Source organism: Lactuca virosa, chromosome 4 (assembly GCF_052849685.1).
Source record: "Lactuca virosa cultivar CGN04683 chromosome 4, Lactuca_virosa_CGN04683_v6, whole genome shotgun sequence".
NCBI classification, from domain to species: Eukaryota; Viridiplantae; Streptophyta; class Magnoliopsida; order Asterales; family Asteraceae; genus Lactuca; species Lactuca virosa.
This window is the reverse complement of record NC_136429.1, coordinates 478,582,886-478,603,591: the sequence shown is the minus strand read 5'-3', so window position 1 is coordinate 478,603,591 and position 20,706 is coordinate 478,582,886. Positions and strand designations below refer to the sequence as shown.

General features: G+C 38.2%; 1 non-coding gene across 1 annotated transcript; it reads right to left on the bottom strand.

The window, feature by feature from the left end:
• Positions 1-16,329: 16,329 nt before the first annotated feature.
• Positions 16,330-16,432, bottom strand: LOC145110056 (U6 spliceosomal RNA). Its single transcript, XR_013709442.1, has one exon. It is a non-coding gene; the product is annotated as a U6 spliceosomal RNA (small nuclear RNA).
• Positions 16,433-20,706: the final 4,274 nt, after the last annotated feature.

The window sequence follows — 20,706 nt, the reverse complement described above, 5'->3', positions numbered from 1 at the left end:
GCTCCATTTCATAAACCATCCCAGGATCCTCAGGCTAGTGCTTTCAAGCTGTTCTTAGAGAATCAAGTCAAAAGACAGTTTGTTGGGATTAAAACTGTGAATTCATTTGTGAGGAAAGATAAGGACGTGCTCGATCCCAGAACCAATGAGCCTATAAAGATAGTGATGTGGCCTCCAACTAAACAGACGAAAGAGATTCCTATTGTCCAATACTATCAAGATGGATCTTTGGACAATATGGAATTTTGGGCATTCGATGAGGCCACAGCCACAGCAGTGATCAAGTTTCCACATGGTGTCCACCGTCTTGTTGACGAGAAGGATCTCCTAAGGTTCAGGGAACGGCACATACACACCTTGGCTCGCCATCAAATTGTCTGCAAATCTGAGCTTCTGGAGCCGGCTGCCAAGGAGTTTACAAGCATGGTCGCTACAATTATTGAAAAGCAAATGTGGCTTGGGGCAATGGGAAAGTCGGACGTGCTGCTGATCGAAAAAGACTAAGTTCATGCTAGCCTCAAACCAAGGGGGAAACTGTTAGGTCACATTTAGATGGTTTGGGCTAGGCATTTATCTTGTATAGGTCTTGATTAGGGTTTGGTCATATGTTTAGGTGTTGTTGTAAGGTGTTCACGGCCGTGAACCCGTTTGCGGTTGGTCGTGTCCTATAAATAGTTGTCAGTCCTGTAAGTGTAAAGAGACGTGGTGTCAGACGTGTATGCGTGTGTTCCAAGTGTACTTGACGTTTACGGCTGAATACAACGTGTGCATTGTTGGAACTTCTTTGCTTGTACTCCTTCTAATTCTTACTGTTTCTGCAACTTGATTGTGTTTGATCACTAGTTGGTTCGCGTTTATGGGACTTACAGTATCGTAAGACTGCGGGGAGCTGTAGCATGCACGAGGCAGTGAGAGATTGTCATTGGACTACAGGGAGCCGTAGCACTTGTTAGTCAGTGAGAGAGTATTGTATAACTGCGGGGAGCCGCAGACTTACTAGTCAGGGGTGACGCAGAGTGGCTCTTAGGCTTGGGTAGCCTTGCCAAATGGGTATGTGGGAACCTGGTGGCCAAACCAGGGGCGAGACTGGGGTCTCAGCAATGGTCGAAACCCGTTGTGTTTTGGAGTTGGAGAGGGGTTGTCGCAAGTCGGAAGGATCGAGGTGTAATGCATGCGTATATGCGTGGAACATGGGTCATGAGTTGAGTACTGGGTTGGGACGAGTGGTTCCAACTCTGCATCGGACCAGACTCTGCTGGGTGAGTTTGGCTCTATCTGTGAGGAGAACGAGCAGGTGGGGATTTCAGGTGGATTACATTCTGATAGGGGTGTGTTTCCCATTTGATGTTTTAGACTTGGGTGAACCTGTTCATTGGTTTAAGAAGAACCACGACGCGCACGAGGTAACATGTGCTAAACGACTGAGGTCGTGTGTGGGAGTGCAATTTCAAATTGAGTGTAGAAATCGCTTGGGGGTAAAGCGAGCTTCGTGATTGTGGAGTTTAGTGCGATTGGACGAGTCAGCTCGGTTGAATAGGACTCCTGTGAAGTCCTATTGCCGAATGGGCTAGGGTAGCCTCGGAGATTCAACTGTTGGGTCGGGAGTCGATCTATTAATTGGATTTGGTGTCTAGCACTGAGAGGCAGTTGGAGTTATGTTTCCGTCTATCAGTGGATAGTTCGGTTAGGCATGGACGTTGATTGTGGGGTCGGAGCTGAATCATCCTGGGGACGGCAGTGAAATGATTCTGTCTGACGAGAGGTGTTAGATGCCATTTTATGCATCTTTTAGGGTAGTTTTCATTATTTGTTAGCATCATATTTTGTACATTTGCATTTCATTTATTTAAATAATGTTCACCTCATGTAATTCGTAAGAATTCACGCACTGCTCATGTTTTTATGTCAATTTCAGATAGTTTGAGTGGAGAAGTGCTTTGGGAGCAGTTGGATGCGCGTTTGGAGCTTAAAATGGAGCTTGGAACTTATGGAGTATGTTGTGGAATGATTGGAAGATGCTTTGGTCAAGAAACATTCGATCTAACTGATCACACGAAGATAGAATATGCAATCTAAAGTTAAAGGATGTTGTTGGCAGCTTTGACCCCCTGTCAGTATTTTGACCATATCTCATGAACCGTAACTCCGATTGAGGCGATTCAAAATGATATGAAAAGTAGACGAAATTTCAGACATCTTAGGCACAACATGCGATCACAAGTTGCCTTTATGCGATCGCATGGTGCCTTTATGCGATCGCAAGTTAGGTCGCAGCTCTAATACATGCGATCGCAGGTTGGCCAAAAAGTGCCAAAATGGTATCCTACTTCATTAAAAAGGCACGAGATGCGTTTTCTTCAAAACATGCGATCGCAGCTCTAATACATGCGATCGCATGCACGTCGTTTTTGCTGCTAGACGTATAAATAGACCCTGATAGCATTCCTGTAACCTAAGTTGGTGATTCCAAAGGTACCAGACGATGAAAATACGATTTTGGAGGCGTTTCTTCTCCGATTTCAACGATTTCTGAAGATCTGAAGATTGTGGATCATCTCCTTCAAGTAGATTAGTAAGATTAGTTGTTTGATGTCTCTTTTCATCTTTTTTCATTAGATTTTGGTCATGTCTGGCTAAACCTTAGTTTTCAGTTCTGCAAAGACAAGTACTTTTCATGTGATTGATCATTAGATCTGGTTTTTGATTTGTGTTTCTATGTAGATTCTTCAGTTTTGAGCTTAATGAATGTTTGATTTGAATTCTTGTTAGTCTGATCACCTAGCTAGGGTTTTATCATTCTAGTTAATCAATTAATAGAATCCGTAATTGTTCTAATAAATTGGTAAAAGTAACAAGTATCAGATTGGTTCCGGTTTGGGATTTAACTCTGGTATAAACTGTAAAAATCATATCCTTACGCTTCCGAGCTTGTGAGAAGTATTGGATATAGCTGGGAATTTTACAAAGAACTTAATGCAACTTTTCTAATTTAATTAAGAGCTTATTTAATTGAATAGTAAAAATTTAGGGTTAATTGAAGAGCTTGTTTTGATTAACTACTTTAGATAAAAGAGAAATTACTAGAGCTTGTTAGTTTTTCTCAGTACCAGCTTAGATAGAACGCATCTCAAATAATCAGATCAGGATCTGTTGCAAGATTAGGAAAGTCGCAGCAAAACTGGAATTGTTTTTATTATTGACTTTCATTTAATTTAATATCACTGCATTTTAGTTTCTAGTTTTTAATTAAAACCCCCTTTTATATTTTCTGTTTCTTGACTAGATTGTGCTTGATTTAAAAAGGCATTGACCATTAGGCTGTGTCCCTGAGGATTCGACCCTACTTCCCTGTGCTATATTTTTAGTGCAACCAGCAGTGATAAATTTATTTGTTTAATACGTGCACGACAGCGTGTTAAAAAATTGGCGCCGTTGCCGGGGAGACGGTACTGCTAATTGTTTTGTGCAAAATCTTTACTTACAGGTAATCTAGTCTTCAGGCATTGACCATTATGATGTGTCCCTGAGGATTCGACCCTGCTTCCCTGTGCTATATTTTTAGTGCATTCCAAGCAGTGATAAATTTATTTGTTTAATACGTGCGCGACATCGTCTTATCAAGAGGTCGGACCTAGAGTAAAGTTTCGATTCCCATGTGGGTTGGCAGGTCTTCATTCAGTGTTGAGGATCGGGTATTGAGGTTCACTCTTCATATGGGTTCTGATAGCATTATCGGAGGTTGGTCATTGGTGCGAGATGACCCCCGCTTCTTTGGGTTTCAGTCGGAGTCGCCTGGTGTGTCGGGCAGGAGTGCTCAACAGCTAATTATGGTTAACGACTTGTTCCATCTGTCGCGACGAGTAATCGGAGTTGGAGATGTTTTATCGAGTCTGTTATTCGATGATCGAATGACATGGGGATATACCGAATGGGCGGTTAGTCGGAGAGACATACCACTACAGAGTCCAAGTTTTGGAGAGGCAGAGTGGGTTCTGCAACAGCGAAGGGTTCATTCTTCTTCGAGGTGGAGCGTTCGGCTTGATTTCAGATGTCTTGAGAGAGATCAACTATGTTCCGAATAATCGGCTGCGCTTCTGGGGCTAATTGTTGGGATCTGAGTAATGATAAGGAGCGATTTCGAGGGCGAAATTTAATTCAAGTGGGGGAGAATTATAACATCCTGTTTCGGATCATCCGTGATTTAGGGTTTGTAGACTGCAACCCAGGCATGAGGAAGCCTTAGGTCTGCAACGAGTTGCTAGAAACATAGGGCTTCTCGCCACCTTTCTATGGATATAAGGTTCATTGGAAACGGACTTGTAACGAAGAAGCTACGATAGTTTAAAGTTTTGGCAAGTTTAGTCCTTTATTGAGAAAAAGTTGGCAGCTGAGTACGCGGGGCGTACGTGTGTGTACGCTTAGCGTACTTATGTGTGTGATTTTTAAGAGGAGCCACCTAGTACGCTGGGCGTACCAGAGGGTACGCTGGGCGTACTAGGCACAAGGTGGAAACCCTAAATGAGGGATGTGTCCCTATTTGAAGAACATGATGGCCTCATTTATGGCCACCATTTCCAGCCTTCAAACCTCTCAAAACCCTAATATCCGTTCCTCTAGCTTAAGTGTCCATTTGTGAGCTTCCAAGTGTTCTTGTGGTACCCTTGGAGTGAAGAAGGAGCATGGAAGAGAATGGAGTTGGAGTCCAGGCTTTGGATCTGAGCTTTTCTGTGGTTGGAACATCATTTGAAGGTATAAAGCTCAAAGCTTTCTCATCATTTTTGATTTGTGCATAATATGGTCCATTTTAGGGTTTTGGTCCCAAAGCTTGAAGCTTTATGAGTTGTTGAACTCCAGAGCCTAATATATGTCCCTTTGAGTGTTTTTAATGGAGTGGATTCATAAAAATGGAGTCTTGCACGTCAAATCCACCCCATGCATGAGATATGAGCATTTTTGGGAATAAAGAGTGAGAGTTTGTGTGTTTGGGACTTCCTCAGCCATGCAAAGGCTTAAAGTCATGAACTTTATGGAGTATGAGCCTTTAGGGAGTCCAGATCTGAGAGTATAGTTATGGTCTTAACGGGTTAAGACCAAGAGAGGGGATTAAGCAAAGCTAGGTGTACACCCAGCGTAATTCCAGTACGCCCCGCGTACTAAGCAAGTGTCCCCGATGGCCTGATCTGGATTCGTGCGTACGCTGAGCGTACTAAGGGAGGTACGCCCCGCGTAACCTTGCTGTGGGCTTTTTAGGCTAAAACTCACATTGGGCCGTAAGTGTTGCGCCTGGATTTTGGGCTTGTGGTACTGGAGACTTTGATCAGAGAAATATTGTGTATGTCTTGGGCCTTTGTGTTGGACTTGCCATTTGGACCAAAGTTTAAGAGTTGGGCCTTGGGAAAGCCTATTTAGTATTGGGCCTTGGTGGGCCCAATGAGCTTGAGTTATTTGTGGGTCGGGTAGTGGACTATCTTTAGACCTAATGAGTGAGGTTTGGTCTTAGATCTTAATTGGGTTAATTGTAGGTTTTGGTTCAGTGTTAGAGGCCGGTGTGTAGCAGCAGCATCTATAGGAGCTGTTCATCATCCGAGGTGAGTCTTCTCACTATACTTACCTAGAGTGGTGACCTTTGTGTGACCGGAGGGTCTTACTTGAGTATAGCCATGAGAGGCTAATGAGATATGTGTGGTATTTTGGGGAACTCACTAAGCTTCGTGCTTACCGTGTTATGTGATATGTGTTTCAGGTACTTCACAGGATCGCGGGAAGGCGCCGACTTGATTGTACACACACACACACGAGATGGAGTTATGTTTTTGAGGATCCCAGATTTTATTCAACAATTTGATCATGTGTTTTGAATAATTTGACAATTGGGGATTTTTGTTAAATGTGTTGATGAGATTTATGTGAATTTAAAACGAAAAATTTGCTTGAAAATTTACGCTGTTATAAGTTGGTATCAGAGCCTTGGTTTGAGGGATTCGGATGTACCTTCAGGTATGTCTGTACTCAAACTGAGGATTTGAGAAAAATTTTCAAAGGAAATGATTTTTCTAAAATGAGAAAGAGTTTTAAGAGAAAACGAGTTGGAGCAGTGTGTACAATCAGCCAAAGCCCGAACGGTGATTTTCCAAAATACCCTTAATTATTTGTGTTATAAGTTATTATTGAGATATTAGTGATGCATGCTAGAAGATAGGCTAGGTATCTCGTATTTTAGGGCTAGAGTTTCCTGATTTATGATGCCTTAGCATAGGAAATGCCATTGATTGATATTATCTGCTATTTTCTCTGTGTATGTGTTGAGTAAGAGTACCTAGCAAGAATCTTTTAGAGAGAGCTTTGAGTAGAGGAGTAATCTAGGAGAGATACCTAGATGTGCATTTGAGGAACCTAGTGAGAGAGTAGTGAGATACCCACGAGGGGTAGGGTTGCCTGAGTTGGTAATGCCTTTTTGAGTTGCGGATAGAGCGAGTGGAGCTGTATGCTAGAGTGGCTTTACGTGTTGGTGAAGGTGATTTGATGCCCGAATGCTTCTTGCTTTGTGCTTTGTGGAGCTCTTGATGATGGGAGACAACTACTAAGTGAATATGACGATATTCAGGAGGTAGATGGCTGGCATCATGAGGAGATCTTCAGCAGCTGATGGCAGAGAAGTGTGAGAACCTAGGAAGAGCCTAGGGAGTGACTTTAGTCAGATGAGTATGTTGATAGAGGAGAGTATTCGCTGGAGAGCGACCATGTGTAACGGGATGGGTGATCGAGAAGGTTGAGCAGCTACTTAGGAAATTTGGGACGATCTGTGTGGAAAGTATGGGTAGATGTGGCTGGTGGTATGGGCCCGTACTACTGAAAGCAGAGGACCCGTATTCGAAGCAGGGAAAATCCCAAAGGTTCTAAATAGCAAGTTTAGGGGGGGGAGCTAACATGGTTCGAGTACCTTGATTCATAACATAGTGTATTTTCATTTTTACCAGTTATCCGACGATGGGTGTTCAGATTGAGAAAGGATATGGTAAACTGTGGGGCTAGAGGGCCATGCCGATCGAGCTTCGATAGATTGTACCTTGTGAGGGGATTGAGTTTAGATCCCTAGGAGTTGACTGGTGGGCTGCGAGTTAGAGTCGCGAGACTGGAGGAAAAGTGGATGTGATACGCGGAAGAGGATTGCAGTCTGGGTTGAGTGATTGACCGAAGGTTGAAGATGTCACATCATGTGACGAGAATTTCGTTATTTCTGCTTCTCGTAAGCGAATGAGATAATGAGCTTCCAGTTCCAGAGTTTGGAGGTAACCCCGAGGGGTAGCACACATAGTTGCGATATATTCGCCAGAGTAATGGTGGTATGTTTGCTGCGAGGTATTTCTTATACCGCGAAAGAGTTATTAGGGGGGACTGAGATGAGGACAAGGAGATGCCTTAGTTGAGTCAGGCATACTTTTAGCAGCAGTTTCAGGTGATCAAGAGGATTATACTGGGGCGGCTGCCCTCGTTATCCACAATATGTATCGATTGTGATAGTGAGGTCTCTGTTTTTATGATGATCCACGCGATGGAGTGTTGGTCGAGGGGTCGGAGACGCGGTGTGTGATAGTGCATTACTTCCCGATTAAGAGTCGTGACTAGTTCAGTACAGTTGGAGTATCCGGTGGTGTGTCGGTATGAGATTTCGGGATGACTAGAGGCAGTCACGTTGGGAGGGTTACGAGGATTACATCTGAGATTCAGGATATTTGGAGTTGCTTGGTCTCTATCGGGATGATCATCGAGTGTTACATTGTACGATTCCAAGATTCAAGCGTGATGAACCTGGTGAAACAGTCTATGGAGTAGACTGTTGGTATGGCAAATTAGTGATGTTTCAAACCCTGAGTGGGGGAGAATTGGGTATTCTATTGTAAGGATCAACGATCTGCTCAAGGGCGGTTAGAGAACTGGTTATGGAGATTTACGGTGCGGACACATGAAGACTTGGGCTATTGGTGGATGAGGCAAGGTGCACTCCAGGAAGGGCAGCAGTTGTTTGGCAACCGACTTCAAAGTCGGTATTTTGAGCAGAAAGGGATGGGGTTTCGGATTGTCATCAACGTGTTCTTGGTCATTGATGATTCCTCCGTGTTTTAAGTTGCGAGTTGGAGTATTTCGAGGTTGCGAGATGTGCGAGTGGAAGATCAGTGGATGAGACAAGACATTGTGAGATTCTGAGAGGGTGTATTGTGGTATCCGATTATGATGCCGTGAGTGGAAGATCAGTATATGAGACAAGACATCGTGATATTTTGTGATCGTGTACCGAGGTATCTGAGTATGACGCCCTAAATTTTTGGATTATTTTGAGACGTGAGTTGCAAGTGGAGTACCGAGTGGCTATTGTTCTAGTGGGAACCCTTCAGCTAATTGTCATCGAATGGGACTATCCAAATATGAATTGTAGCAGGAGAGAGTGTCTTGTTGCGGTAATTGTCGTCAGGAGTAGAGATGCTTAATCTAGGTGGGTGTGTGTACCTATCTATGGTTGGACCACGGAGCATGAGCTAGTGGACTTAGTATGGTGATGACTTGAGGATGAGAATGTGGGGTGATAAGAGAGTGGACAGATCCGAGTGGGAGTAATCACTTAGGACTGTCAGGGGAGACCGTGGAGAGAGCCCATGGAGGGTAAGAGAGAGTATCATATGATTACGGGGAGCTGTAACATACATGAGTCAGAGAGAGAGAGAGTATCGTATGATTACGGGGAGCCGTAACATACATGGGTCAGAGAGAGATTATCATATGATTACAGGGAGCCGTAACATACGTGAGTCAGAGAGAGAGTAACTGTTAGGTCACATTTAGATGGTTTGGGCTAGGCATTTATCTTGTATAGGTCTTGATTAGGGTTTGGTCATGTGTTTAGGTGTTTGCGGCTGGTTGTTCACGGTTGTAACGTGTTCACGGTCGTGAACCCGTTTGCGGTTGGTCGTGTCCTATAAATAGTTGTCAGTCCTGTCAGTGTAAAGAGACGTGGTGTCAGACGTATATGTGTGTGTTCCAAGTGTACTTGACGTTTACAGATGAATACAACGTGTGTATTGTTGGAACTTCTTTGCTTCTACTCCTTCTAATTCTTACTGTTTCTGCAACTTGATTGTGTTTGATCACTGGTTGGTTCGCGTTTGTGGGACTTACAATTGGTATCAGAGCCAATCACTAAGCTTCGTGCTTACCGTGTTATGTGATATGTGTTTTAGGTACTTCACAGGATCGCGGGAAGGCGCCGACTTGATTGTACACACACACACGAGATGGAGTTATGTTTTTGAGGATCCTGGATTTTATTCAATAATTTGATCATGTGTTTTGGATAATTTGACAATTGGGGATTTTTGTTAAATGTGTTGATGAGATTTATGTGAATTTAAAACGAAAAATTTGCTTGAAAATTTACGGTGTTACAAATAATTAATGCTTAGACGGATAGACTGATTCGAACTTATTCTTCATTTCAGAACATCTTTTTTTTAACATACTCTCTACTCCGCACATAAACTTCACTTCTGACCATAGACTGACTCCGGACCATATTCCACTTCGGAACTCAGACTGACTTCAGAACATCCAAAGGTTAGAGATTGCTATAGGTTCGCTTTCAGTTCCAACACTTACCATATACGATTTCATTTCTCCGCCCTCAAATCAAATTCAGAATTCAAACGAGAATCCCCTAAATCGGCAATAAATCATCAACAAAAATGAGAAGTCGAACAAGTTTTGTTCATGAAGTTATGTAGGGAATATGATTAGGGTATGAGCATGGAGTTCCTCTTGCGTCTCTTATGCAATTCAAGCATCAATTTATGCACTCCATTGAGTGTTTCTCTCTCACACACGTACACACACAATTAAGCCCTAATCATCTGTTTTACCCTCAGTCTCATTAGCTGGAAATATATAATCCGAGAAATCAGCTTCCAGATCACCAATATTTTCATGTTGATTAGAAACACCGGGACAAAGGATCTTACGAATGAAAGCTTGCAGGTATGTCACTTTCAAACCCTGATTCTCTCCATTTTCTTCCGCCGATATGTATCTCGACCCAATATTGACTACCACCTCCTTCTAAGTTTCTTCTGGATTTCAGTCTTTATAGGCTTATAATCATCGATGTCATCTGATTGTTTTTTCAAATTACACCAGTCGAGTTGTTTTGGCAATTTCTGAACCCGGTAATTATTTAATTTTTCATTTTGTTGTTTTCTAATAAGGGCACAAATCTAATATCTCTTCTCCCTGATGAAAATGTGTTAATTGATTTTGGGGTGGTAGAAAATGCTAGACAAAAGTATCAATTTTTCCTCCCCCCCTTTTTTTTGCTAAACGTAGTCTAATTTCAATCATGCAATGTGCATTAATTATTTATGGGTGTTGTAAACTCGGGAATCTTAAATCTGTAAGAAATTATTTTAACAGAAACACAAGTAAGAACATAGCTTCTTGGATCCAGACACACATGTAACATTCAAAACCCAATTTGATAATTTCGAGAATTCTCCTTTTGTAATTCTACTCACCATGATTTTCATGACATTAGGAGATTTTTGTATGGGATTATGACAATTAGTGTTTGATGTTTGTCAGATTGTGGATTCTAGAATCTTGAAGCAGTCAAAGGTTCACTTACTTCTGATTTATGTTTTGCTGGTGACTTTTATTTTGATAAATGTTTTATCTGTTCATGTTTGAAACAATTAAGTAAAAAAATCTTATGGTAGCTTAGAACTTCATGATTAAGATATAACTATATGACTACACTTGAACCGATGAACGAATTAGGCTTTTATCAGCCATTATGATTCATACAAGTACTTATTTTCTCTTTCTTGACTCCTATTGATCATCTATTCTAAATTTCCAATACAATTTTGTTAATATGAAACCTAATATATCTTTCCACAAACGCCTAAATGCAAGAAATATGTAGGTATCATGGAACATGCTTTTAAGCAACTTGTATGTATGTTTGACATGTTACAATAAATATGGAGGTTGATTTTGGTTGGGGTAGCCAGTTCGCATACCTTATGCTAGAGTAGTAGTAGCCATGGAAACACGGGTAGTATGTGGTCAACTAATGTTTAGGTGAGCCATTTTATAAATTTTACAAGCCCAGTTTATGCCTACATGTTTACAAAATTACATTTTTGTTGATTTCAGGAGGATTTCCCACACAATGCTCCCCATTGGGAAATATTAATCTATATACTCAATTACACATTAAAACAAGTTGGGCTTGTCATTATCGGAGGAAGGATGGACATGAAACCATATGTATGTCTTAAAACTCTTCAGTTTTTTATGTTTATGTTTATTTTTATAACATGTTTTAAAAATAAAATAATAATTTTTACAATATTTCAGATGCACACCAATCCTTTTGAAGAAATTAAAATGGTCGAGGAAAGTGCAAATCAACATAGAAGAAGCATCCTTTTGAAGAAATTAAAATGGTCGAGGAAAGTGCAAATCAACATAGAAGAAGCGCAAGAAAAAAAATATATTTCATTATCAACATTTTGTCTAAGGTGCTTCTGAAATCAATTTATATAAATATTTTTTATTCTAAAAAAATATAAATACTTTTGTATATAGTCTTTAGATGGTCTGAAAGTATGCTTCACAAAAGGATCTCAAACCAAATTTCAATTTAATAATCTTTTGAAGTATAAACGATATCAAAGTAATCTTTTTTTTTTCTAATCCGTAGGTCTTAACCTAGGGATTTTGTCATTTAACCTTATTGGGATATAAAAATGGTAGTGAAGAAAATTAAAAGTACAACCTTTTCTTTCCTTTTGTATTTAGGAATTACAAAGTAGGTAAATGATTTACTTATAACAAGTCTTCTTATATTTCTTTTTAATAATGAATTTTTTCTTTTCTAAAACTCATCATGCATCGGTCTTTAAAATGCACTTGTAGAGTCGATCATACATGCTACATCATATTATCCATAAACAAATCCTACTTATTACTTACACTTAATAGCAACCTACTTTCAAAATAGGTTGTTATTATGAGTAAAATTTAATTAACGCTTCTCAATTGTATGTTGTCTTATCAATGTCATTTCCAAATTGGAAATGACATTTTCATCAGGGAAATTCCAATGATTGATTTTAGATAAGTATGATAGTCTTACAATCAGAACTTCCATTGTTGTGTATAAGGAAGTTATAAGGAATTTATAAATAATTTGTAATTTATTGTATTGTGTTTATTTATTTTTATTACATTTATGTTATATTTATTTTTTTGTATATCAATGTCATTTCCATGATTGATTGTGTTTTTTTACACTATTCAAATTTATATTTTGTTCTATTTAAAATAAATAATGTATATCAGATATTCAAATAAAAATAAAAATATATATTAATTTTAAATAATCAATATAAAAGTCTAAACAAAATTTATATATTATTAGTTTAATAAAATTTTATAAATCTTTTACCTATGCTTTCTATGAGTTGTAACCTAGTATCAAATAAAAAATAACTATAAATTAATATTTTTTTTCTCTTGCCAAGTGTCAACCGTGTTTAACGAAAATATCGCTCATAAATTACTCGTAATAAAGAATATTCAACAATCAAATAACTCAATATATAAATAAATAGAATCTTCATGTTAATTGGATATCTAAAACTAAAAGTCAAAATTAGAGAGCATCACGTTATATATCAGGAATCTTGATGCTTTTGTCAACATCTTCCATTCAGTTATATGTGAACGTAATAATCAAATAAAATAATATCAATGAAGCTCACATTTTATGTAGATAAAACAAAACATTCTGAAGTCAAAATTACATAAATAGTTTATATGGTTTACACAAATCATATAGGTTTTTTTTTTTTTTTTTTTTTTTTTTTTTTTTTTTTTTTTTGACATTGTTAGTTTTCTTCAGTTGAGTCATGTCACGTGCCTAACATGTGAGGCTAATTTGAAATTTTCAGGTTTAGCATAGACGAAGTTTGTGACTATGGATAAACGATAATAATTATTTTTATAATTTTGTCCATATTTTATGTTTATGAGTTTGTGACATTTATACATCTTTACTTTTTAAAATATCATTTTCACTCATCCATTTTGAACTTTGTAAAATATTACTTTCGCCATTCTATTTTATAAACTTTCGTGTTTATCCACCGTACTATATATAATCTGATTTTTCTTAATAACTTTCGTTCGATAACTTTAAAAAATAATTTTTATGTATGTTTCGGTATAGATTCAAAATGGTCAACGTTTTGACGTACATTTAAAACTTTTGTACGTTAATTTTTTAACGTTTTCATGCTTAATTTTTGTATATGTTTCCTAAATATGATTCGGGCCTCATATAATACGTTTTTGATTATTTGAAATTCAATTCATTAACTTAAAAAAATAATTTTACTGATATATATTTATGTACGTGTCGGCAAAAATTTGAGTTTTTCTTTACGTTTCAACGTAAATTTTATATATATTTTCTTGTTTATTTTTATGTATGTTTCATAAATATGAGTTTAGTCACATATAATACGTTTTCATTAGGCGGTATAAATTGGAGCTAATCCGTAGTACCGACCTTGTATATTTATATACCAACAAATTAAACGGTATCTAACTTTTATCAATATACTTGTCAACATACAACTTTTATCACTACAATCGATAAAATGTAATTGAAATTATTGAATTTTGTAAATTGATTTTGGACGGTTGTATTAATAAAAGTTACGTCACAACGTAAAAAAATAAGCACAAACGAAAAAATAAGCACATTGGTATAATTAAAATATGTGCTTAATTTTTTTCGTGCTTATTATTTTTACATTTCGACATAACTTTTATCAATATAATCGTCAAAATTCAATAATTTTAATTAAGCTTTTATTGATTGTATTCAAAAAAGTTGTATTTTGATGATTTTATTGATAAAAGTTAGGCATTGTTGGATTTGTTGGTAGATAAATACAAGGTCAGTACCACTGATTAATTCAAGTTTATACCGTTTAATGGAAAAAAAACAATATGTGATCAAACTCATAAATAGAAAACGTACATAAAAATAAGCAAAAAAACGTATACTAAAGTTATATCAAAATGTAAAGAAAACTCGAATTTATACCGACACGTAGATAAAAAGATATTAGTATTTTTTTAAGTTAACAAACCGAAGTTCAAATCATAAAAAATGTATTATATATGACCCGAATCATACTTAGGAAGCATATATAACATTTAGCACGAAAATGTAAAAAAATAACGAATGAAAGTCATAAATTTACGTCGAAACGTTGACCATTTTGAATTTAGATGGAAACATACATAAAAAATAAGCACGTAAAAACTTTGTTTTTCTTTAAGTAATTTAATGAAAGTTATTAAAGAAAACCAGATTATATATACTACGAGGGATAAACAAAAAAGTTTAGAAATAGAGGGGTGAAAGTAATGATTGATTTTTATTCTAAAATAGTCTAAAAGAAATTGTCAAAACTATGAGTTTAGCAATGGAAACAATTTTATGTTTGAATAAACTAAAACTATTTTAACCACCAATAATCATTTTGCGAAGCTTAGAAAGACTAAAATAACCATACAAAAGGAGAAGATTACAAACTTTAAAGTCTTTGGTTTCTTTTGGCAATTAGGAAGTTGATGAAGATGACAAACTACTCAAAGAAGAGTTTCTCTAGAAGTATCTCCCAAGCAAGAGTAAACCACCAAAACATGTTAGTATTTACTTGTATTAAGTTGTTCTTAAGACATTAAGACATATACTAAAAATGCTTAATGAGAAACAACTTAAGTGTCCATGCCTTCCAACAAAGTCAAACAAGCAATGTCATAAGCCATAATGTGTAAGAAGTGAACCAACACACAACCTTTTGTCCTATTGTTCATGCCTATGGTTTTGGGGCCAAAACGATAATGCAAGAAGTGTTGTTTACACAATCATGTAACTAGTAGTTGGAATGGAACTAAATTGGTTACTCTAAGTGCCCAAAAAGTTTTACACAACATATATATTTATACTTTATGAATATAACTAGTTTTTGTTCTCTTTTGTTGTTATTTCCTAGAAACAATAATTCTCAATATGTTGGTAAAATATTATTTTCACAAATAATGTTTTTCCAATTAAATACAAGTGTTGATATAATTTATTAATACTCAAATTATACTAATAAATAAACACTTGGTAGTAACTTGCTATATGGTGTGGCCCTATAGGATCATATGTCATTAGCAATATCATTCTATAATGACTTTTGGGCATAAATATTTTTCAATCTTCCACTTGCACAAGAATCATCGTAGATTGATATAGAGAGTGCTGAACGTCTAACAACATTTCACTGCCCCCAATAACACAAGACGAAGAATTCCATTCATCAACATCCAATTCCTAAAAGCCAAAAGCTACTATTGATGTATAAGGTAAGTTTATCAGTTATCCCTTTGTTACATACATCTTGTTGAACATGAGACTTACATCACAATCAATCTCATTTAGAGTTCAACTTTGGGTACCGCACACTAGATGTCTAACTCTCAACACATAAGAGGAACAAATCCCATATTGATTACATAAGTCTCTTTCATAGTTCACACTAAACCTAAAAATAGCCTTTATAGTTTCCCAGTTAAGGATCAACATTTGATCACATCAAAGCATAGTACTCCCTAAACTTAAGTCCCGCTATGTATCTCAGATATTAAAGATACAAAGATAGTACCTTTTATCAGTTATCACTCATGAAAGCGATCCATGAGGTAATGTTGATGCGGGTGAATTCAATACTAGTTCTCTGACAAGTACATATGAATCTTGGTTACAAAACCTTGCCTACTTTCATCAAGTGAAAGTCAACCAATCCAATTCATATTAGTCTTACTTCATAATTGCTCCCACAATTATAACCCACTATGAACTTTTAGAATATTAAGATTATTCATGGATTAAACATGTTAATATAGAACACAACATGTAACATCCCCATCTGGAAGGTATCATAATATTGTCCGCTATGGGCTCCCAGCACGAAAACTTCCCAGGGGGTCACCCATCCCTGCTCTCGCCCGGGCACACTTAACTGCAGAGTTCTTGTGGGATCTGCTGCCCTTACGGCTTTAAAATTCGTTGTGACAGAGAATGTATTCACACCCCTTTTAAGGAATGCTTAGTTCTCCTTCCTAACCGATGTGGGATCAGGTGCAACAAACCTGCCCGCCTTCACCCCCCATTATAGGTTTCGACGTCCCCGTCGAACACATCGACCGATGCCCCATCTCTGATACCATTTCTCGATTTGTGCGTGTCATCCTTGCGTAGGGGCCATGCTAATCTTCTCTCTATCGTTGCAATTTTATCGGATGTCCCTGAAGGGACCATGCTATTCTTCTCTGTAACGCTCCATTTTCGATCTAGCCATTTCGAAATAGGTTATTAAATATTATGAATAATGATTTCATTCAAAGATAACTTGTAAGGTGATATAAGTGGAGTTAATGAGTTAAAGACATTTTTTAAACAATAGGAGATGAATTAGATTAACTAAAATGAGATTTACTAAATTAGAAGATTTATTAAGCACATTATTAAGGATAATAATAATAATTTGATTATATAAGTCCGTCAGGCTGTAATGCAATTCCGAAAAAATAACTTTTGTAAGAAGAACCGGTTGTAGGGTAGGTTTTGACATCAAGTCGAACTTCAGGGACCAAGGTTGTCATATTCTGAAATGTGGGAAATATTGTCCCCTGTTTCATTCGCATCGTGTTCAGGGAGTGCACCTCTTGTGTTTTTTGGCCGTATGCTTCCAATCCTATGCAAAATGACGATATCGACCCAACATCAGGGGTTTTTAGCTCATTTAGTGAGAGATAAAGAGGTAGAGAGATTGATATAGAGATATAGATAATGGTGAGAGAAAGAGAGACCACATGGTGGTCAATTTCGAGTCAAAGAGAGAATCAGGATGATGGACACTGATCCTTCTAAAAGTTGGTACTCCGACGTGACTGTGGCAGCTCCACCCTATGCTTTTTTTCGTAAGGATCGGTGGAGATCTCAACTGAGATCTCCGATGTTGTTTAGCGAGTATGGGTGGGAGATGGGCCCACGTCTTCTCCCTACAGTGGTTGAGTTGGTCAGTGATTTAGAAGCAAGCTAGAATGGTGTCGTCAAAAGGGCTCTTCGCCGGAGGAGAAGGTGGCGCCGACCACCATGCCTGGAATGTGTAACCAAATGCATGATGAAGATGAGTTAGGTTTATTGGCGAGTGAGTACGACCTTAGGAGTCAATTATTCCTGGCACGATAACAATGAAGATATATTATGGACTGTTCAACCGACTTTGCGGCTGATCTGGATGTTGCGGCTTTCTGGTCCGCACCTTATAAAGATTTAAGTGCGCTTGTGATCATGTGAGTTTCCTTCACTATATATGTGGGTTAAAGGCACCAATGCCGACCCACTAATTTATGCTTGTCGTATGATGATTGTCTTCGTGAAAACTGTCTGTTATGTCTATAATTGTTTGATGTCTTTGTGATTATTTTGTAATGATATTATGTGGTAGTGGTAGGGGTGAAATAGACCCGATATCCAGTTGAAATAGACCGAAGGGGATTGCGAACACCCAAATATTCTTAACTATATCCGGTTGAAATGGACTGAAGGGGATTACAAGCACCCATATATGCTTGACTATATCCGGTTGAAATAGACCAAAGGGTATTCCAAGCACCCAAATATGCTTGACTGTATCCCGTTGAAATAGACCGAAGGGGATTGCAAGCACCCATATATGCTTGACTGTATCCGGTTGAAATAGACCGAAGGGGACTGCAAGCACCCGTATATGCTTGACTGTATGTTTATATGGTATGGGGTATTTTGGGGGGACTCACTAAGTTTTGTACTTATGGTTTTTGGTTTATGTTTAACGTACTTCCGACTTGAAAGGGAAGGGCCCGGCCTGATCGCACCGCATCCGCCCATCTTTTTCGCATTATGTAATTTTGGGATTTTTACTATGATGTTATTAGTCTATGATGCACTTTTGGTTGTTTTAACATGTTTACTAGATATTTCAGAATGAATTAAAAATGAATTTTTTGTTTGTAAATCTTGGGATGTTACAAGTTTGTATCAGAGCCCTGGTTTGAGGGATTCGGGCACACTCTCGAGTATATATGGACTCAAACTGAGGAATTGGTAATATTCTGAAAGAAAATAGGTTTCTAAAAAGATTTTTGTAAAGAAAACAAGTTTCTGAAAATATTTTTTTTAAAGAAAAAGGGGGTGTGATGCATGCAATCGGCCAAGCTCAAGTAAGTGATTCCCATAATACCTATACTTTTTGATATATTATATGATATGAATGTCGCATGCTAGGATAAGGTTAGGGACACTTTCAGGAATTGCATGATAAATTGGCCTAATATGTGATGCCTTGTAGCCTAGGAAGCATTGGATGCTATGCTAGATTGGGAATATGTATTGGTAACAGTAATTGCTAAGTGTATGCTTAAAAAAATGTATACGGTCAGGATCATAAAGCCCTAGAATGACTGATTTGGCTTTATTTCCTGTCCCTTGTCTGGTTGTGGTCCTAGGGTAGAGTCTTTCATTTGACAGTCTATTTGATCCTGTATCGTGTATAATTTGCATGCATAAGGCAACCGGCAGTGAGAGTAGAAGTTCCTAACATTGGTCGTAGTAAGTGAGCTTGGGATGTTCTTTGTCTGTTTTGTGGCTTGGAGTGTTACTGTATGAATGTTTATTGCTTTGTGCTTTGTGGGACTCGTATTAATGTGAGATAATTATTTCATGAATATGTTAAGTTGCATGTTGCAAAGGTTAAATAATCTCAGAGTGATATACCTGGCCCTATTGCGCAGATCTTATCTGAGTCCAACTGTTTTAGGGTTGAGTCTTTTACTCGAAGGATTATCTAAGCCTTGTTGCATGTGATTGTATTCCTGTAGTTAGCCGACGTTAGTAGGAGTTCTTCAACAGCTGATGGCAGGGTGAGGTCAGAACCTAAGAGAGCCTAGGAAGTTCCTTAGAGAAATCGGAGTGCTGTTTAGCAGATATTGGGAGTATTATTATGAGTAGATGACTTAGAGTACTCATGATAATTCTTGAGGAAAGTATGGATAGGTGTGGAAGGTAGTATTAAGCCCGTACTACTGAAAACACAGGATCCGTACTCGAATCAAAGAAAGTTTCGGGAATTTTAAGGAGCTGATCGGGGGAAGATAACATGGTTTGATACCATGATTCGTGGCAGTGTTTCCGTATCTGTAGATCTTTTTGGTTATGGTTGTTCAGGCTAAGGATGGATCTGGTGAGTGTGTGGGCCTTAATGACCATGTCAGTTGGGTTTGAATGGTGCAGACCTAGGTGAGTTAGTTGATTTTGAGGTCTCGAAGGCCTTGTTCGAGGTAGCACCAGTTGATTTGTGGGACTCAAGAAAGTAGCAATTGTTGTGTTCAGCTCGAGGGTTGTAGCCGAAGGCTGGGTGATTGGCTGACGGATTGGAGTGCCACTATCTACGGCGGGGGTATGTTCTTCCAGCTTTCTGTGTTCGGAGGAAAGAGAGGGCATATATGTGATCATCAGAGTTGGGGTGTAGACCTAGCACAGGGCTAGATAGTTGCGGTTTTTGGCGGCAGTATGACGGTGTGGAAAATTACAAGAGGATTCTTGTGGTATGGTATCTTTGAGATGAGATCAAGGGTCTGCCTTCTTTGGATATAGGCACACCAGGTGCTGGTTGATGGAAGTGAATTGAGAGTGACAACTTTTGTTGTCTCTGATATATCCCGACTATGAGAGTGATTCTTCATATATATATATATATATATATATATATATATAGATATAATGCTTGCAATGAATTGTTTGCTGGGGATTTATAGGCGAAGCGTGTGGTAGTCTATTGGTTTCTAGATAAGGAATCGGTGCTATGAATAGACTGTCAGAATTATTGTTTGTTCATCCGCAAGGGATTCTTGGTGTTAGGGGCGGTTATGCTTGGGAAATTTCTAGGGTCTCCATCTGAGATTCGAAATCTTTTGAGGTTGGTTGGTCTCTATTTGGAGGATCATTTTACGTTGTGATATACACTCCGAGAGTCATGGATGGTATGTATCTAGTTAAGCCGGTTGATTATTGGGTTGTTGCAATGTTAGTTGGTAGTGGTTCGAACCTTAAGTGGGGGAGAACGAATTATTCTGCTTGGAGGATCATCGATATGTTCGAGTTTGTGGATTCAAAATAATGGGTCACAGGAACCAGCGGTTCAGGTATGCGAGACTTTGGTTCAAATTTTGGTTAAGTCGGGGGTGCAGAGCAAGTGTCCATCAGATATATGTGCTCACGAATGGATGAGTTATCTTCGCCGCAGGAAAATGTTGGATAAGAAGACCGTGGTAGCCAATGGTTCCTTTCGGGATGCCAATGAATAGATCAAGAGGTGTTGGGTAGCTCCGGTTGAGTATTGGTTGTCGAGGGATTTGTTAGTTTGTTGTATAGATTGCTATCTGTAATCTAGTATGTGTAGTTGTTGATTAATAAATCAAATTCAAAGTTGGGTATGCATAGTCCCACATGGGTTCTGTTCAACAGTGTATTGATTCATTGGATTAGTT